General features: G+C 49.0%; 1 non-coding gene and 1 pseudogene across 1 annotated transcript; both read left to right on the top strand.

The window, feature by feature from the left end:
- The first annotated feature begins 1,293 nt into the window (after window positions 1-1,293).
- Window positions 1,294-1,365, top strand: TRNAE-UUC (transfer RNA glutamic acid (anticodon UUC)). Its single transcript has one exon. It is a non-coding gene; the product is annotated as a tRNA-Glu (tRNA).
- A 9,565-nt stretch (window positions 1,366-10,930) lies between these two features.
- LOC137760093 (dehydrogenase/reductase SDR family member 2, mitochondrial-like) overlaps window positions 10,931-19,212 on the top strand; it is a 58,807-nt pseudogene continuing 50,525 nt past the window's right edge.

The raw sequence follows: 19,212 nt of genomic DNA, 5'->3' as shown, positions 1-19,212 counted from the left end.
GCCCGTTGATTCGTTTGCAAATATTTTCTCCCATTCTGAGGGTTGTCTTTTAGTCTTGTTTATAGTTTCCTTTGCTGTGCAAAAGCTTTTAAGTTTCATTAGGTCCCATGTGTTTATTTTGTTTTTATTTCCATTACCCTAGGAGGTGGGTCAAAAAAGATCTTGCTGTGATTTATGTCAAAGAGTGTTCTTCCTATGTTTTCCTCTAAGAATTTTATAGTGTCCGGTCTTACATTTAGGTCTTTAATCCATTTTGAGTTTATTTTTATGTATGGTGTTAGGGAGTGTTCTAATTTCATTCTTTTACATGTATTTTATTATTTTTTTAAAAATTAAAAAAAAAGTTCTTTGGCCACACCGTACAGCATGCAGGATCTTTGTTCCCCGACCAGGGATTAAACCCACTGCTCCCCGCAGTGGAAGCTCGGAGTCTTAACCACTGGGCTGCCAGGGAAGTTCCATAAAATTACAAATTTTAGGAAGGTTTTTGAAAAACATTAAAAAATATTATTGCAAAACAAGATAAAACATACTTATTTCTCGTGTTTCCCCATGGGTCCAAGGAAAAATTCAGAATTTCAAAATAACGATATTGGATAATAATACAGAAATTATAGCAGGTACAATTGAAGTTAGTGAGGAATAGCACAGTAAAAGTTCAAGAACAAACTGAGTTCACCTCTTGAAAATGCACACGTTTATACTCTAATTCTACTTCTTTAGAACATTTTGGAAAATATTAGAAATACACGTACATATTTCACTAGCTGTCAGAGCAATGACATCATCACATGTCATGGAGCCTCTGGAAAACTCCACTGTACATTTGTGAGAGAGTGAGGGTGCAAAAGGCAAATGATGTCTTACTATTATGAAAATAATTTTGACCTTATAGGCCCCCTGAAAGGATCCCCCAAGGGGTTCCCAGACCACACTCTGAGATCTGCTAAACTAGGGTATGTTTGTTCTGTGGAATATTATGCAGCTTTTAAAAGCTATGAGGTAGATCTATATGTACTGTCATGTAACAAGAACTACGGAATAGCATTTACAATATGATACATACAAACACACAAAACAAATCTAAATATTCTGTACTTACATATATGTATGCAAATGCATAGAAAAGTTCTAGAAGGACATGCTGTTAACTGTGGTTACTTTTGGGAAGCATACAGAAATTTGGTGGCTTACTTATGGAGAACTTTTGCTTTACTTGGCTTTTTTTTAGTGGTTACAAGGAGACTGTAGCCATGTATTGCTGGTGTCCTTTAAATATATTTCATAGGGAATTCCCTGGTGGTCCAGTGGTTAGGACTTGGCGCTTTCACTGCCGGGGCCCAGGTTCAATCCCTGGTCAGGGAACTAAGATCCCACAAGCTGCGCAGCGCAGCCAAGCCAAAAAAACCCCATTATATATATATTATGTAATAGTTAATGTTATATAATAATTTGTCTTCATCTTTCTCCTGGGTGATATGTAAAATTTACACAATTTTGGTATTTTTTTCAGATCAGTTAATAAGTTGACAGCTGTCATTGTTCTCTGGAGAATCATTATCACTAGGGTAAAAGGGTATGGTTGCTAGATAAAATACAGGACACCCAGGTAAGTCTGAACTTCAAATAAACCAGGAATACGTTTTTAGTATAAGTATGTCCCATGCAATATTTGGGACATACTTATACTAAAAAATTGTTTGTTGTTTATCTGAAATTCAAATTTAACTGGGCATCTGTTTTTTAAAGTTTGCTGTTTGTCAATCTCATAAAGGGGATATGGGGGAGGACCCTTAGGTGCCAAGTTGTGGAGTAGAACCCAGATCCATTGGCAGCTTGCTGGTGCTCTTTGGACATCTTTGTGAGCCAGAGCTCACTGGAAGATAAGATAAGAAGCTCTGAGAGGAGGATATTGGGGCAAAGAAATGTTGGCAAACCCACTCTTCTCCTGATAAATGCCTTGCAGCTTGTCAAGGTTGTGAGATGTTGTGATGAAAGGGATGAGCAGGGAATGAATTGGAGGGAGGTTATAAAATGTTGCAATCGGAATTTTTGCTTTTAAATACATATAAGCTTTCACAAGATGTAGCCTTTGGCATTAGGTTGCATAACTCGTCTGTAGTCACCATGAGACTGGTACTATGTCCTGTGCTTCTGGGCTCCAGCAGGTCCCTGTTTCTACATTACCCCATGGCTACCAAAGGCCTTGGCTACTGAGGGGGTTTTCTTGAGGCAGTAAAAGGTCACTCCAGAACTTTCTTCTCCATAATCTCTTTTCTTCCCCATCAGGGGAATGTATATATGCCACTTTGCCCAATTCTTCTTTTTCTCACTTTTGTCTTGAGAAATTTCACCATGGTCAATATCCTCCTCAAATGTACAGACCTTTAGGTTTTTTCTTTCTTTTCTTTGGGTTTTCTTTTCTTCTTCTTCTTTTTTTTAAAAATTATTTTGGGCTGCGTTGGGTCTTCGTTGCCGTGCATGGGCTTTCTCTAGCTGTGGTGAGTGGGGGCTACTCTTTGTTGCGGTGCGCAGACTTCTCATTGAGGTGGCTTCTCTTGTTGCAGAGCACGGGCTATAGGTGCGCGGGCTTCAGTAGTTGCAGTACTTGGGCTCAGCAGTTGCAACACGCGGGCCCTAGAGCACGCGGGCTTCAGTAGTTGCAGCGCTTGGGCTCTAGGGCGTGTGGGCTTCAGTAGTCGTGGCCCATGGGCTTAGTTGTTCCGAGGCATGTGGGATCTTCCTGGACCAGGGCTCGAACCCATGTCCCCTGCATTGGCAGGTGGATTCTCAACCACTGCACCACCAGGGAAGTCCTTCTTTTCTTCTTTTTAAGGTTTTTTTCCCCCCTTCTTTTCCTTCTCTTTCAGATTTTGCCCATAGAAAAATCTCTCTTGCTTTTATCATCTCTGCAATTTGTGAACCAACCAACCTTCCAAACAACAAATCAACTAACTACTAAACCAGCTGACCAACTTGTCTTAGTCTGCTTGGGCTGCTATAGCAAAAATACCATAGTCTAGATGACTTAAACGACAAACATTTATTTCTCATAGTTCTGGAGGCTGGGAAGTCCAAGATTACAGTGATGGCAGATACAGCGTCTGGTGAGGGCCTTCTTCCCTGTCCATAGATTGCTGTCTTCTTGCTGTGTCCTCATGGAGGAAGGGGTGAGGGACCTCTCTAGAGTCTCTCTTATAAGGGTGCTAATCCCATTTATGAGGGTTCCACCCTCATGACCTAAGCATCTCCCAAATGTCCCACCTCCAAATACCATCACATTGGGGATTAGGTTTCAACATATGAATTTTTTGGGGGGGTGGGACACACAGACATTCAGTTGACAGCACCATCCCAGAAACAAAGATTGGAGGATGCTTCAACCTGGTATAGAGACCAAAGCAAAGCGATGCTGTGTTTCATATAGACCTCAACTCTGTGAAGAGAGTCTCCCATTCTGTAGGAAATCAGCTTTGAATCATCTATGCCCAGGAGAAGCTGGGGAAGGGTCACCACTAGAGAGGAAAGGGATTGGGTGTAGGTCAGGACCCAGGACTAACAAGTCTCATGGAGAAATCTTGCTTTTTAAAAAACCCAGACCTACTGGTGTTTGCCCTCATTTCGTTTTTTCTTTCTTTTCTTTTCTTTTATTCTTTCTTTCTTCCCTCCCTCCCCCCCCCCGCCCCACTCCCCGTTTCTTCCTGCCATGCGGCACGGCTTGTGGGATCTTCTTTCCCCGAACAGGGATTGAACCCATGCTTTTGGCAGTGAAATGAGGAGTCTTAGACACTGGACCACCAGGGAATTCCCTCTTTCTTTCTTGCAAATCAACTCTATTGAAGTATACTGTCGATAAAATAAAATGCACACAATTTAAGTGTACAGTCCCTAGGATTTTGTCCAATGTCTATATCTGTGTATCCACCATCCCAATTGAGATACAGAACATTTCCATCACCCTAGAAAGTTCCCTTGTGCCCCTACACTCAGACAACCACTGATCTGATTTCTACCACCATATGTTAGTTTCGTCTATTCTAGAACTTTATATAAATTGTACTCTTCTTTTTTTAAAATTTATTTATTTATTTATTTTTTAATCTTTGGCTGCGTTGGGTCTTTGTTGCTGTGCGCGGGCTTTCTCTAGTTGCGGTGAGTGGGGGCTACTCTTCGTTGAGGTGCGCGGGCTTCTCATTGCGGTGGCTTCTCTTGTTGCAGAGCTCAGGCTCTAGGCATGCGGGCTCAATAGTTGTGGCTCACGGGCTCTAGAGAGCAGGCTCAGTAGTTGTGGCTCACGGGCTTAGTTGCTCCGCAGCATGTGAGATCTTCCCGGACCAGGGCTCGAACCCGTGTCCCCTGAATTGGCAGGCGGATTCTTAACCACTGCACCACCAAGGAAGCCCTAAGTTGTACTTTTCTTTTGGCTTGGCTTAGGTAGTTTTTTTTTCCATGCAGAAGCAAAAAGAATTCCTGTAATTTTTTGTATTTATGGTCTCATTTTTTATATTTAAATCTTTGATACATCTGAAATGTATTTTGGTGTGTGGTGTGAAAGGCACAGATCTAATTTAATTTCTTTTTCCCCAGAGAGCTACCCAGTTGTCTCAACATCATTTATTGATACATGTATCTTTTTTCTCACTGATTCAAAATGCCACCTTTATCACATGTTCAATTCTCAAGTGTGTTTGTATCTCTTTCTGGACCTTCCCTTCTGTTCCTTTGATTTGTTTGTTCAAGTATCAATACAACACTGTTTTAACTGTGACTATATTATTTTTTAAAATATTATATTTTAGGATTTTCTGCTCTATCTCTTCAATGAGCTAAATTTCTCCAAGGTTCCTGTATTAGTTATCTGTTACTGCATAACAAATTACCCTAACATTTAGCAGCCTGAAAATTCATTATCTCACAGGTTCTGAGAGTCAGGAATGAGAGAAGTGTAGCTGGGGGTTCTGGCTCAAGGTGTCTGGTGAGGCTGTAGTTAAGCTCCCAGCTGGGGCTGTGGTCATCTCAAAGCTCGGACTGAGACGTTTGCTTCCAAGCCATGTGGTTTTTGGCAGCCCTCAGTTCCTTGCCACGTGGGTCTTGCCATATAGGGCTGCTCACCACATGGCAGCCAGGACTAATCCGAGAGGGAAAGAAAGAAACAGCGAGGGCCCAAGACGGAATTCTCAGTTTTATATATCCTAATCTCAGAAGTGACATACCATGACTTCTGCCAAGCCGGGCATGATGTGGGAGGGGACTATACAAGGTAGTGAACGCCAGCCCACAGGGGTCCCAGAGACCATCTCAGAGGCTGGCAACCACATTTCCAGTTTTGGCTGTCCTCTCTTTCCACATTATTCACTTTCTTGGGATATCTCATCCGTTTTATGAGGCTGCGTCTACCTATGATCCATAGTTTGCAAATCATTATTCTGATTACTAACTTGCTCTCTGGAGTGCCAGAACAATTTATGCGGTTGCCTGGGTACCTCCTCTGAAAAATCCCACAGGCATCTCTATGTGGCTTATCCTATGCTTTCCTTGGGTTTGAGGTTGAGTCTCAAACCTCCTTCCATTTGACATGCAGTGCTCTGCACTGCATTAATTTGATTTCTCTAGTAGACTGTAAGTTTATTGAGGGTAGGGACTATGCCTTCAGTGTTTTGATATTCTCAGTACTTAACACAGTGCTTAGCATGAAGCAGGTGCTCATCAAATATTTGGACCCAGGTGACAGCTTGGGTAGTGGGCACCTGCAGCTCTGCAGCCATTAGCCTTGTATGGTGCCAGGGGCCCGATATAGCAGGGAAGGGTGGCATCACTGGCTTTAGGACTGAGGTCTATGATCTCTTTTTGGTGCTGACTTTGTACTCAGCTCTGCGTCCCCAGCCAGCTGAGCCTATAGTCTGCCCGTCCTTTCATTCACTCCCCTCCAGCCCCTGCCCAGTGTGGGGTCTGGAGCCTGCTTGGACCCACGGGTCTGTCCGTTTCTGTTGTGTGTGAGAGTCTGGGGACAGCTGGACCGGCAGGACTGGGTCATTGGTAAGTGGTCTGTGCAGTATTCTGCAGAATTTCACTCAGACAAGTACTTCCTACACTTTCCCCCTCCCGAGGCTTCCTCACCAGCTGTGTGGGGGAAGCCTTTTCTCACCTCCAACTTTCTTAATTCTAGGACTGTAAAGTCCATGAATCCTTGAGTTTTTCAGATAGAAACAGCAGTGCCTGAAACCCAGCCTGCTGCCTACTCACATTCTTGCACTCAGCTGCAGACTCCACGGCAGAGGGGCCCCTGACCAGCGCTCAGGACAGACTGGAGCACAGCCAGGTGAGGCTGAGCTGACACCACCTAAGGGCAGGGATGCTGTGCCCAGGTTGGGGTTCATGATGTCGGAACTGCCCACCTTCACTCCTTTTTACTTTTCGTGCTGGTGCTTCTTTCTCCCGGGCTCTGTCTGCAGCTCAATCTTTTTTTTTTTTTTTAGGCTGCACTGGGTCTTAGTTGTGACACATGGGATCTTCGTTGCAACATGCAGGATCTTTAGTTGCAGCACGCGGGCTTCTTAGTTGCAGCATGTGGACTCTTAGTTGTGGCGTGCATGCGGGATCTAGTTCCCCAACCAGGGATCGAACCTGGCCCCCTGCATTGGGAGCTTAGAGTCTTAACCACTGGACCTCCAGGGAAGTCCCTGCATCTCAGTCTTGATTTCTTTTCTGATTGTCATAAAAAAGCTCGTGGGACTATCAGAGCCCTTAGGATCACCTAGCTCAACTTTTCTTACCAAGGTGCCAATGGAGCCAGAGAGGGGAACAGACACCCAAGATCACGCAGCTTCTGTTGACATCTCCTGTGTGGCTTGCAGGATCTTAGTTCCTTGACCAGGGATTGAATCCAGGTCCTCAGCAGTGAAAGTACGGAGTCCTAACCACTGGACCACCAGGGAATTCCCTCTCTTTCCTGATTTTCGATGTTTCTAATGACTGTACGTCTCTCCCTAGTCTTTGTTTACTTTCCTTTACCATTCTCTTATCTCTTTGGACCCAAGAGATAAGAGAAGGCCATCTACCTCAACATTGGGACTAGGTTGAGGTGTGTCCATTTGACTTCCCATCTTCCACATTTGGGCATCTGAATTGACCAGCATGGAAAGGGGAATCAGAGTGGGCAGTGCCAGGTTCAGAGGCCACTCCAAGCTCCCAGGACCTGCATTCAACTCTGGCCCAGCTGACTGCTTCAGAGTAAAGATGAGTGAGAATGAGGGGAGAGGGTGCCAGAGCCTGGGCCTTTGGAAGCCACTCAATCTCAGGCCCTGGTCTAGGGGACTTGAACAGGAAGGGGAACCAAAAGAGATAGATGAGGCCTGATCAGTCTCTCCACACTTCACCTGCAATAGCCTGGATCTGCTTTTCCTTACAAGTAGGGCAGCTTTCTGGCAAACCACCTTACAGCAAGAAGTGTTGTAGGCCGCCGGCTTGCTGAGAGATGGGAACAGCTTCTCAGAGGTGCTATAACTCCAGCCTTCCAGCAGGGGATGTCCTGTCCCGACAAAATGCAAGTCCTCTTTTTCCTGCTGCCCTCCCAGCCAAGGAGACTGATTCCTCCGACACCTGATGGGGTTAATCTGTGCTCACATCTAGGGGGAGAGGAGTCCCCTGAGGGTCAGAATAGTGTTTAGAATCTGGTGTCCTGTTTAAGAAAGGTAAAACCATCAGGAGTTGAAATCCCTCATCCCTCTGAATAAAAGCCTATAAATATGACCTTGCAGAGGAGAGAGAGAGCATGAGAGAGAGAGAGAGCAAACAGAGTGAAAGCAGCTGGGATAAAAAAGCAAGGAGATGTAGGACCTGCAAAGGGTGTTTTTGGAAATAGGGTACCAGAAGAGACATAAACTGAAAACAAAGGCTGTCCCTCCCAAAGCAGAGCATTTGGTCACCTTCATTATGACACTATGACACTGATACAGACTGATATTTAATCTGAAATTTCTCCCCAATTCCTGAGCAGCACCCATTCTCTTATCGTGTATAGATACCAACACCTAACTCCAGGGAACTGGGTTATGCAAGGGTTGCTAAGGAACGAGGGGAGATGCAGTAGGTATGGCAGGGGTTGCTTAGTAACCAGAGTCCCTTTGTGATGGAGTGGCCAGAGCAGGTCTGGAACTGATGAAGATCTGTGGACAGAGTCAGCCCACACCAGAGCCTCCTGAAAGGGCATGTCCATTGGCCCCTGGGCCCAGAACGGCCAGAGCCTGCCTCTCTTCAGCTCCCTGGCACTGCCCTGCCCAAAAAGTACACCCCAAGTCCCTGAGTATCCTCAACAGTCCTTTGCTCCATCCATGCCTTCCCCACCTCCCTTGGCAGGAAGCTAATCAGATTGCTAGATTCAAGAAGGGGCAGGGCTCTCCAGCAAGCGAACGGGAATCTCACCACAGGGGAGGCAGGAGCCTCTGGGCTCACACTGACCTGGAGCTGGTAAATTTGGGGTTGGGCGGAAAGAGGGTCCCCTAGGCAAGCATCCCTGATGTATTTGCCGTTCACAGGGAAATGTCTTCATCTCTGAGTCTCCCATGCCAGTCTTCATCCTGCCTTCACACCTGAGCATAGCTAGGGTGGCGCACCTCTTCCCTTCCCAAGGGTGTGCTGGGGGCGTGGGTCTCTGCACAGCAGCCTGGCTTGGGGCTCCTTTGGCTGCCTGGGCTCCTCACAGCTGCGCTTCAGAGAGCTTCACTTCAGCACAGCCTGGAGGAGTCATCATGCAGGCGTTCGGAACCAGTCAGCTTTTGCAGCCAGGAGTCCTCCATTCTCTGCTCCCCAGGCACAGAGGTGGCCCTGCTCTCTCCCAAGCACCGTGGGCATTCCCACACCCCTGCTCCTCCTCTCAGTCTGTGCCCTGGACTAGAGCACAGACCACCTATCCCGCTGCTTCCCCCATCAGACCTCCCTTCACCTTCCAGGTCCTGTTTATCTGCAGCCTCCCTAGTGATGATTCTCCCAGCCTAAGCAGAATCAGCTGTGCACCCCTGTAATGTACTGGCCTGACGAGCACCCCTGGACTCAGGCCCGGCAAGGCTCTGGGGCCCCAGAGAGGGAGCAAGTGGCGCTGCCCTCAAGGAGCCCGCTGAGCCTCTGCTTCCTCCACCACCTGGCAGGATGCTCCCAGGAAAACCTTTGTGGATTGAGCATTTATACACAAAAGCTTGTTGTTTCAAACAAAGCCCTTTGCACAGAACATCTCTGAGAAAGTGTTTGAGACACTGGGAAGTTTGCCTCCAAGAAGAGAACTGGGAGACTTAGTTTTTGAGCTAGTTTTGAACCGCTTGAATTTAAAAATTTACCATGAGCAGATAATCTTTACTTTTTAAACATTTTGATTGTGAAATATAACAAATACATAAAAAGTATATATGTATGTATATACATATATATATGCAAGACACACATATCTTTTTTTTTTCTTGTGGAGGTATATTCTTTTTGAAAATTTTCATTTATTTTTTAATTTAAAACTTTTTTATTGACGTATAGCTGATTTGCAATGTTTCAGGTGTACAGCAAAGTGATTCAGTTATATATATATCTATATGTGTATGCACATATAGATATATATGTATTCTTTTTCAGATTCTTTTCCGTTACAGGTTTTTCTTCTTTTTTGGCTACACTGTGAGGCATGTGGAACAATGCGGGATCCACATGAGGGATTCCCTGACCAGGGATCGAACCCACGCCCCCTGCAGTGGAAGTGCAGAGTCTTAACCACTGGGCCACCAGGGGAGTCCCCATTATAGGTTATTACAATACATTGAATATAGTTCCCTATGCTATACAGTAGGTCCTTGTCGTTGATCTATATTGTATATAGTAGTGTATGTCTGTTAACCCCCAATTCCTAATTTATCCCTCCCCCAAGACACACACATCTTAGTGGACATCATGTAGTCATACAATGGAACACAGCCAGCACCGCAGAAACCCCTTGGTTTGCCACTCCCCAGTCGTCCCCCCTATTTTACCCTAGGAATTTCCACTCTCCTGACTTTTGTGATAATCACTGCCTTGCTTTTCTCTGCAGCTTTATCACCTGTTTGCATTCTTAAACAACATAGAAGGGTTTTGCCTGCTTTTGAAACTCGTGTATGTGGTATCACATAATAAAGGATTATTTTGTGTCTGCCTCCTTTCCCTCAATGATATCATTTTTTAGATTCATTTATGTTGTTCAGTGTAGCTTCAGTTCACTAATTTTCATTGCTGCATAGTATTCCATTATATACGTGCAACCCAATTTGTCTATCTATTCTACCATTAATGGACGTTTGGGCTTGGTTCCAGTTTGAGGCTATTACAAAGCATGTTGCTGTGAACGCTCGTGTGCAGGCTCGTGGTGCCCACGTGACACACTCCTGGGTTGTGAAAGTGCAGAGTCAGAGGGCTGTTTGTTCAACTCCCCTGGGCAGTGCCAAACCATTTTCCAAAGTGGTTGTGCGTATACTCCCTCCAGCTTTGACTGAGAGTTTCATTGATTTCTACTTTTTCAACTATAAGCAGCTCATTAAAATTGATAATTGGTGTAATTATTAGTTTGGTATCTGGCATTCTCACTCTACTGGGAAGCTCCATGCGTGGAGGTTGGGGGCCACGGTTCACCAGGGGTCCCGGCATCTACTGCCCAGTGCCTGACACACTGCAAGTGCTCGGTGCTTGCTTATGGAATGAATGGGAAAATAATCATGTCTACTTAATTCTGGATCTCACATTCTAATTTGCCCCTTTTATAAATAGAGAATTTTCAGGAAAGTTTCCCTGACCTGAGGCTCACCTTTTTGAAATTCACCCTGACTGGCCCGACTCTTCCCCACTCTCTGCCACTGGCCTTGTCTGTCCGGAGGAGCTGGGGGTAGATCATCATCATGCTTGCTGATGGCATCAGTGATAAATGAAGTTGATTCTTTCCCCCAGGGCCGAGTTCAGCGGGAAGCAGACCAGTCACTGGCCGCCATGCAGGGCCTGGGTCCCCCGGGGCCTGTTCTGTCCCCGTGCTGGGCTCTCTGTGCAGCTGAGCAGCAGTGGGATAGAACAAAAGGGCATCCTGGCCAATCAGGTAGCCGTGGTCACAGGGCCTACAGATGGGTGAGTATCCTATTGCCCTGTGAGTCTTGACCCCTCACAGGGACTCTTACTTGCTCAAAAGGACCTCAGGGCTATAGAGCAGGACACAGCTTTGCTGATTTCCAGGGCTGGGGGGGAAGGAGAATAGTGGCAAGGAGCTGAGGCTTTGTTCCATTCATCTCCACTGCAGGATCGGATTCGCCATGGCTCAGCGTCCGGCCCAGGATGGGCCCCATGTGGTGGTCAGCAGCCAGAAGCAGCAGAACATGGACCTGGCGGTGGCAGCGCTGCAGGAGGAGGGGCTGAGCATGATGGGCACCGTGTGCCACAGGGGAAGGCAGAGACCAGGAGAGCTGGTGGCCACAGTAAGGGGCCACGGGGGTGGAAGGACACAGGGAGGAGAGTATGCAGAACACCCTGCCTGCTCAGCCCTGGGAGGGGTAGGGACCAGGAGAGGGGCTCGGAGACCCTGGAAGGCGGTCTGAGACCACAACTGCTCACAGGCTAATCGGGCGGACCTCACTGCTCACGCCGGCTCTCTGGAAAGGGGCCTGTTCATGGGAGGACCTCACTCCTACCCATCCTGGGAGATCTGTGGTTGAGGAGGGATCTAAAGGGATTTCTCCATCCCCAGCCCCCAGAGGGGTTTCCTCCCCTGAGGCCCTCAGCCCTGGAGAGCCTACCCCGGGCCTGTCCAGGGCACTTACCTTCACTGAGAGTTTGGTTCTCACAGGAGCCTTGTGGCCATTTGTGGTGGAGACGGTATCTAATTAGCAAGCTTTTAAAATAAATTTATTTATTTTATTTATTTATTTATTTTTGGCTGTGTTGGGTCTTCATTGCTGCATGCGGGCTTTCTCTAGCTGCAGCGAGCGGGGGCCACTCTTCATTGCGCTGCGCAGGCTTCTTGTTGCGGAGCATGGGCTCTAGGCGCGTGGGCTCAGTAGTTGTGGCATGTGGGCTCTAGAATGCAGGCTCAGTAGTTGTGGCGCACGGGCTTAGTTGCTCCGTGGCACGTGGGATCTTCCTGGACCAGGGCTCGAACCCATGTCCCCTGCATTGGCAGATGGATTCTTAACCACTGAGCCACCAGGGAAACCCCTAATTAGCAAGCTTTGCCTCAATGTCCCACGCACGGGGCTGCTCAGGGAGGACGAGGCCTCCTCAGGCCATCTCTAGGCTCACCCAGCCCTTCATGTCACCCCATCCCCCCAGGCCCTGGAGCACTGTGGGGACGTCGATTCCCTGGTGTGCAGCTCAGCAGTCAGCCCCCGGTGGGGAGCACCCTGGGTGCCAGTGAGCAGGTGGGGGACAAGGTGAGAGGCTGCCCCTGGGAGTTGGCTGAGGGGTCTGAAGTGCTCCCTCCACTAAGACCCTCCTCTCCCCTCCTGATGTTACTGTAAAAGCAGGCGCTGACCACGTGCCCCCTGGAATGTGCTGTGATGCTCCTTTCTGGCCTGTGTGCTTTTAAAGCTGGTTCCTACACTCTCTCTACTCTCTTTTCTCTTCCCGTCCCTTTTGCATGTATTCATTCGGCAAATATTTATCGAGGACTTGCTATGTGCCAGGCCCTGTTCCAAGCTCTGGGGGTAGAGCTGTGTGATTAAGTCTCTGCTTGTGGTAAGAGTCAAGCATAGTAAGGTGTCTGCTCTCTGCCAACAGTTTATGTTTTTCACGTCCTTTGGTGGGGACGTACATTGGTGGTCGTGCTCCTCTTTGGTGACCGTACCTGGCACTGAGATTCTCCACCTTTCCTAGACGAGGGCTTCTCATTGTCCCTCAGATGAATCTGCTGCACCTGTCAGGCCTGGACCCACCCACCAGCTTTCCATGGGCTTGGATGTTCCAACCCACTACAGTCCACTTAGCCATCCTGCCACCTGGTCCACCAGGATCTGGGACAGACCTCGTCAAATGCCTTGAGGTTCATCCGTGGCTTTGTTATTCTCCTACGACTTCGGTTCTGCTCACTCCTGTGTTTTGTCCCCCAGCCCCTCTGACGGACCAGAAGGACTGTGATGGGGTCACGGTCTTCCTGTCATTGGTAGCATCCCCCGCTGCCCCAAGCACAGACCAAAGCTTTCCTTCCGCCTCCCCAGCTCTCTGCGTTCTGCTGACATCCTTCTCGGGCTGGTCCCTCCTGTGTGTCTGCCCTTGGCCGGATGCCCTTCCCTCCACCCTCAGAAATGATCTGAAATCCTAGCTCCCTGTGGCCTCCCCAGGCTCTTCATCTTCCTTAATGTCTCCGAAGGCTCATTTGTGAATCTGTAGCTGGGATTTCATTGATGACAGTCTCCTAACCCTCCTGAGTCATTTTCCCTTTTAGCGTCTCAGGTCGCGGGATCATGACTCTTCTTGGAACTGTTTGAAATCTTCCCTCCTGAAGCTGGGCGCACTAGATGACAGCCCGTCTTACCTTCTCTGCTGCTCGCCTATTCTCCAAGGCCTTGCTATTCTACAAGCGCTTCTGCACAGCTGGACAGAAATCTTCCCCCCATCACATCTGCCACCACCTCAGAGGGGAAGTGCTCACAAAATGAGTTTCTCTGCTTTCACCCACATGCGATTTTCAGCAGGTGCCTGGTGAGGAGAATTTCTTATCGCTCATCTTATCCATGGGCTATTTTGAGCACTTCCTTCAGGCAGACCCCATTCTCTCCAGCTGGTTGGGAAATTTTGAATCTATCACCCCATCCACCTCTCCTCCATCCCGTCCCCAAGGACTCTCCAGACTCTCTGCACCTTCCTCAGACTCACAGAGCTCCGCAGAGATGCACAGGGCAAGGTATGCAGAAAGGGCGCAGAGCTTCCATGCCTTCTCCAGGCACTGCTCTCCCCGAATCTCCATGTGTTCACCAACCCAGAAGCTCTCTGAACCCTGCCCTCTGGGTTTTTATGAAGGCTTCAGTGCATAGGCATGATTGATTAAATCATTGACCACTGGTAATTTTTAAAAATTAATTTTTATTGGTGTATAGTTGCTTTACAATGTTATGTTAGTTACCATTGTCTATTTATTCAACTTTCAATCCGTCTTCCCTCCCCAGAGGTCAGGGGGATGGGGCTGAAAATTCCAACCCTCTAATCAAGTAGTTGGTTCCCCTAGCAACCAGCCCCCATCCTTAGGTATTTTCCAAATGTTACCTATTAACAAACTCAGGTGTAGTTGAAAGGGATTTGTTACTTATATCAAGACACGTTTACCACTTCTATCACTTAGGAAATTCAATGAGGTTTCCCTGGGGTTGGGACTGGTCCAGGCCACACGTTCAGGGCAGGGTGCCACCTGAAGCAGCCTGACTGAGGGCTCTGAAGTGGGGAATCAGAATTTACCAGTGAACCAAGAGCATAAGTCTCTGGGGCCGAAGGTTTCAGTCAGTGCAGAGCAGGTTTTATGGGCCTGGAAAAGTTGGGGCCATGGGGGGTGGGCAGTGAGGTGTGCTGAGAAGATGCAGACAGGCAGGGCAGGACAGACAGCTTCAGTGGGAAAGCCAGGCCCAGAGAGGTGACTTGCTGGGGTGTCCCACAGCCTTTTAATAGCCAAGGCCATGGGCAGAACCTTGCCATTGGATCTCCAGCTCCAGCCCCAAGACCTTCTCCCACACTCCACAGGGGCTGAGTGCAAAGACAGTGAGGGAAGTAGCCAGGAAGGCCAGGCCAGTGCCCCGGAGGCCTGCAGGGAGACACTGAGGGTGGTGCAGAGGGACCACAGGGGCCCCCAAGGAGAGAGAGGCCGCAGAGAGGGGGTGGGGAACAGCAGGCTGACAGCAGGGTAAGGGCTGCTGACCCCTCACCTTCCTGCAATGAGTGACAGAAGGTGCTGACTTCCTGGGTAGGAGTGGGGAGGGGTGTCACCAAGAAGAAAAAAGCCCTATTTCTGTACCCTGAGCAGGAGGCAGGGATTTGAGGCCTGGAGAGAAGAGAACTTTGCTTCCAATAAGGCAACACTCAGAGAGGGGATTTGTGTGTGTGCGGTGCCTGTGTGTGTGTGTCTATGGTGGGGAGACCTCAGGGATGGGAAGGGCTGGGGGAGAGTACAGGAGAAAGGGTAGGGGTGCAGAGGGAGGGTTTGCACTCGATTTATGGCCCTTGCCCCTTCTTCTGTTGAGAAGCATCTGGAAAAGCCCGCCCTGGGCTCAAGTTGTCCAGAGCCCTGTGGGGTGAGGGCGTGTCCAGAATGCGGGGGGAGGGGGGAGGGGAGGGAAGGGGGGAGAGGGGGAGGGGAGGGGGGAGAGGGGGAGGGGGAGAGGGAGAGGGGAGGGGAAGAGGGGGAGGGGGGGAGAGGGGGAGGGGGAGAGGGGGAGGGGGAGAGGGGGAGGGGAGGGCATAGGGAGAATGAGGAGTGGGGCAAAGAGAAGGGCAGGCCCTCGTGTCCACCACTCACACTGCCCTCACCTCGCAGCCTCACAAGAGGACAGGGGCTCCAAGGAAGGCGGCTGCCCGGGTTGGGTGAGAGCAAGGACTGGACTTTTTGGGTCTCCCCATCCCTTTCCCCAGAGTCCTCCTCAGGCCAAGTTTCCAGCCAGAGGCTGTGGATTGTGGATAATCAGACACAAGTGCTTCCTTGGAATAAATAACCTCAGTATTTCTTTGGTTCCTGACAGCCCTTGGGGAGGTACTGGGATGCTTTCACCTGGGCTAATAAGTGAAAAACAAAGCCCCGAGTTTGGCCCATGAGAGAGTTCCTGCTGTTTTGCGGGTATTTGTGTGCTGGAAGGCCCCGGGGTGCGGGGTGCAGGGGCTAATTAGCTTGTAGCTTCCGCAGGAGTGGGAGGGGGTTCCTCAGGATGGGTCAGGCTCTGGCGCTGGGGGCTTGGCATGTCCAACTCTACCTGGGAGCATTTTGTCTGTATTTATACATTTCAAGTTAACCTCTTCATCTCTGATCTCTTAAGAAAGATCTGGAAAGAACTATTAGGGCAAGGGGGAATTCTAGGGCATCCTGGGATGACCACAGGTGAGGATTATGATAAACGGGGGTGACGGCATTCCAGCCTGAGGGTTCTCTGTCTTGTGACCCTCGAGGGTACCCAGCCTTGTTTGGATGTTGGGCCGCCTGGGAATAAAAAGCAGCACAAGAGCCAGACTCTGGCTGTTTTTCTCTTGTTTTTATCCCAGACCACTGTGGTGGTGGGTCCCTTGTCCCGCCACAATGCAGCCCTCACCCCTGTGCTGACATCCCTGGCTGCCTCTGCCCGGGTCCCACTTGTGGGGCTGGGCTCACGGGCAGGAGGGCAGCTTGAGGGGCAGTGCCCGGGCAGAGGCTCCTGGTGCTGCACTGGGGCAGAAGGGGTGGTCCCTGGCTGGCCTGAGGCAGTGTCCCTGGGCTGAAGAGTCAAACACATGAGTTTTCATGGAGGCTGGGTTCTGCGGGGTGAGGTGAGGGCAAAAATAGGTGAATGCCTGAGGCTATGCTTGGTCAATGCAGACTTCACCAGTGAAGATCCTGGGTCAGATTTTACCAAGAAATTGAACGATCCTTTCATCTAAAGCGAATGGCCCTTTTGGCCAAGTAAGCAGTGGGGCAAACATTGGTTGATTAACAGAATAAATGAAAGATTGGGAATAGGATGGGAATGGAGGACAGAAGTGATCAGGGGAAAGGTTCAGAGCTAAGGCTACAGGCCACAGCGTGCCCTGGGGCTTCCTTACATGTGGGGATGGGACACCGTGTGGAGGCAGTCGAGGGACTGAAGGAGCCATGCTGGGCTGGGCTGTTGTGTGTGCCCTGGGTGCCTGGACTCAAGTTTAGAGTTTCCGTTGCCTTAGCCATTGAAGACCAAAAGATGCTGTCCCCTCTGCAGGGTGGGTCCCTGTGAATCCCAGTGGGTAAAATGACTCCCTTTGCTGATAATTTTATCATAAATTTTTGATGTTTTCCAATTGCAACCTGCTCCAGAGAGGTTAATTTGTCTACATATGTGCAGCTTGTAAAAGGCAAGGCTGAGATTTGAATCCCCGTCTGTCTCTCAACCGCCCTCCATGACAAAGTGATGGCCAGGCTCTGTCAGTCCAGTTCTCTCTGCAGGTCTGTCTTAGTTTGGTTTCTCTTGAAAGCAGAGACAAGGGCTTTTGGACAGGAGATGGGAGGAAGCAGGAGTGAGGGAGGGAGTGGTGAGTGATCAGGGAAGCAAGGAAAGCCCACACAAAGACTTCCCTTGTGGCGCAGTGGATAAGACTCCGTGCTCCCAATGCAGGGGGCCCGGGTTCGATCCCTGGTCGGGGAACTAGATCCCACATGCATGCCGCAACTAAGGAGCCCGTCTGCTGCAGATAAGACCTGGCACCACCAAAAAAAAAAAAAAGCCCATACAGGGAGATGTGCAGGGAGGGTGGCACTGCTTGCCACAGACTCTGTTCCCCAACCCCCAACAGCCCAAGGAGAATATGGAATGCCTCTCAGATGGGAAGTGTCCACCCTAAGGCTGGTAGCAGAGCGTTTAACGGAATGCTTCATCTCCCATCCATCGAGAGCGGCCCCTGGGGTTTATCAACACCCCCATACTTCCAGTCAAAGAGAAAGATGCTTTCTGCAGTGTAGCAAGTCAAGGCCCACAGGTACAGTCCACCCGCCTATGTCAGAAAACAGGATGAAGGCAAGAGGGGTGAGTCAGGGCACCTAAAGTGTCCACCACAGGTTTCCAGGAAGTAACCGTCCAGGGTCTCAAATATGTTTCAAGGACAAAACACTCAACCATTGCTCCAGTGAGGCCACAGGGAGAAACATAATCTCTCCTCTTCTGCAAATAACAATTAGTTCACTTCCCCCAAGTGATAGCCTTCAGAAATTTTCACTGGAGGCTTTCAAGCCGCCAGATCTCAGATCTATGGTTAATAGTTTGAGCAGTCCACGTGGCTGTCCCATGGGGTTCCCAGAAGAAACCAGAGGATTCAAATGAGGAGAAGGCAGGAAGGAAGATCTGAGAGGAAACTCAGAATAAACTCATTACACACAAAGAGAACTGGGCTGGGGTCTTTTCAACAAGCGGATGTTCTACTTGTCAAAAAATAGAATCATTTAAATGCAACACTTAATATGGTGAAATTTACATATTAACAACTCCCTTTGCTTTTCCCTGAGTAAAAATCAGGACAGTTTAGAATGTGAGGACTGGGAGGGGAGGAAGGCAGGGCACCCTTTTGTCCCATTTCTGGTGACCCAGCTTCTGGAGGGAATTGACAAAAGACACTGGTGGTGAGACTAGGGCCTTGGTGACCTGATGCACCTCAGGTGTGGGACTGAGATGTGGAGCCTTGGGGTTTAACAACTGGATATCTCAACAGTAATCTTGAGCAGAGCACTGGGCATTTTGGGTCTTGAGTGTCCTGGGTTAGATTTTATCATCTAAAGCAAATGGTCCCCTTTGCCAGTTAAACAGCTTATTGAGAGCATAGTTGGCTCACATTGGGGGAGTTCCTTTTAACAGGCACAAGGAAGGGGTATGAGATGCCAAGCAAAAGAAACCATCATCCCTATCACCCAACTTCAAAACAGACCCCAACAGCCCATATCAGATTGAGTCGTCTCAGAATCCTCCTCTCACTCCTTTCTTCCCCGTACTGCTGAAGTGCATCAGCTAACTCCATGCCAAACATTTCAGGGAGACTCACTGCCCCTCTCGCCTTGCTTCACTTGTTGGGGGTTAAGAAGTGAAGTGTTTCCCAAAGACTGGAGTGGACCAGTAGAGATCTCTTTCGTTATCAAAGGTTCTGTAATAACACACAGGTATATGGGAGGAGGGGAGACATTGTTTTCAGCTGTATCAGCTCACACCTTAGTAGGGAGGCCCAGGGTCCTGTCAGAGGGGGAGAGAGGATGGCAGGGAGAGGTCCCAGGAGGAGTGGGGTGGGCAGGGACGCTGGCTGTGGAGCACGAGAAGGGCAGGTGTTCTGTCTCTCAACCACGCTATCCTGACTTGCAGTTTTTGCTGGTGCAGCCAGGAATCTGGAGTTGGAATCCTCTGTGGCTGGAGAGTAGACAAGGATGATGGTACCACCATTAGAGAGCTGGGCTCCCCAGGCCGGTGGAATGGCTGAGGAACTGCGTCTTCAGGAGGGGAATGTCTGCTGACCCCCTTAGAGGAGCTTATTTCCCAGGAGTGTTCCTGT

This window comes from Eschrichtius robustus, chromosome 1, assembly GCF_028021215.1.
Source record: "Eschrichtius robustus isolate mEscRob2 chromosome 1, mEscRob2.pri, whole genome shotgun sequence".
NCBI lineage: Eukaryota > Metazoa > Chordata > Mammalia > Artiodactyla > Eschrichtiidae > Eschrichtius > Eschrichtius robustus.
This window is presented reverse-complemented; position numbering and strand designations above follow the sequence as displayed.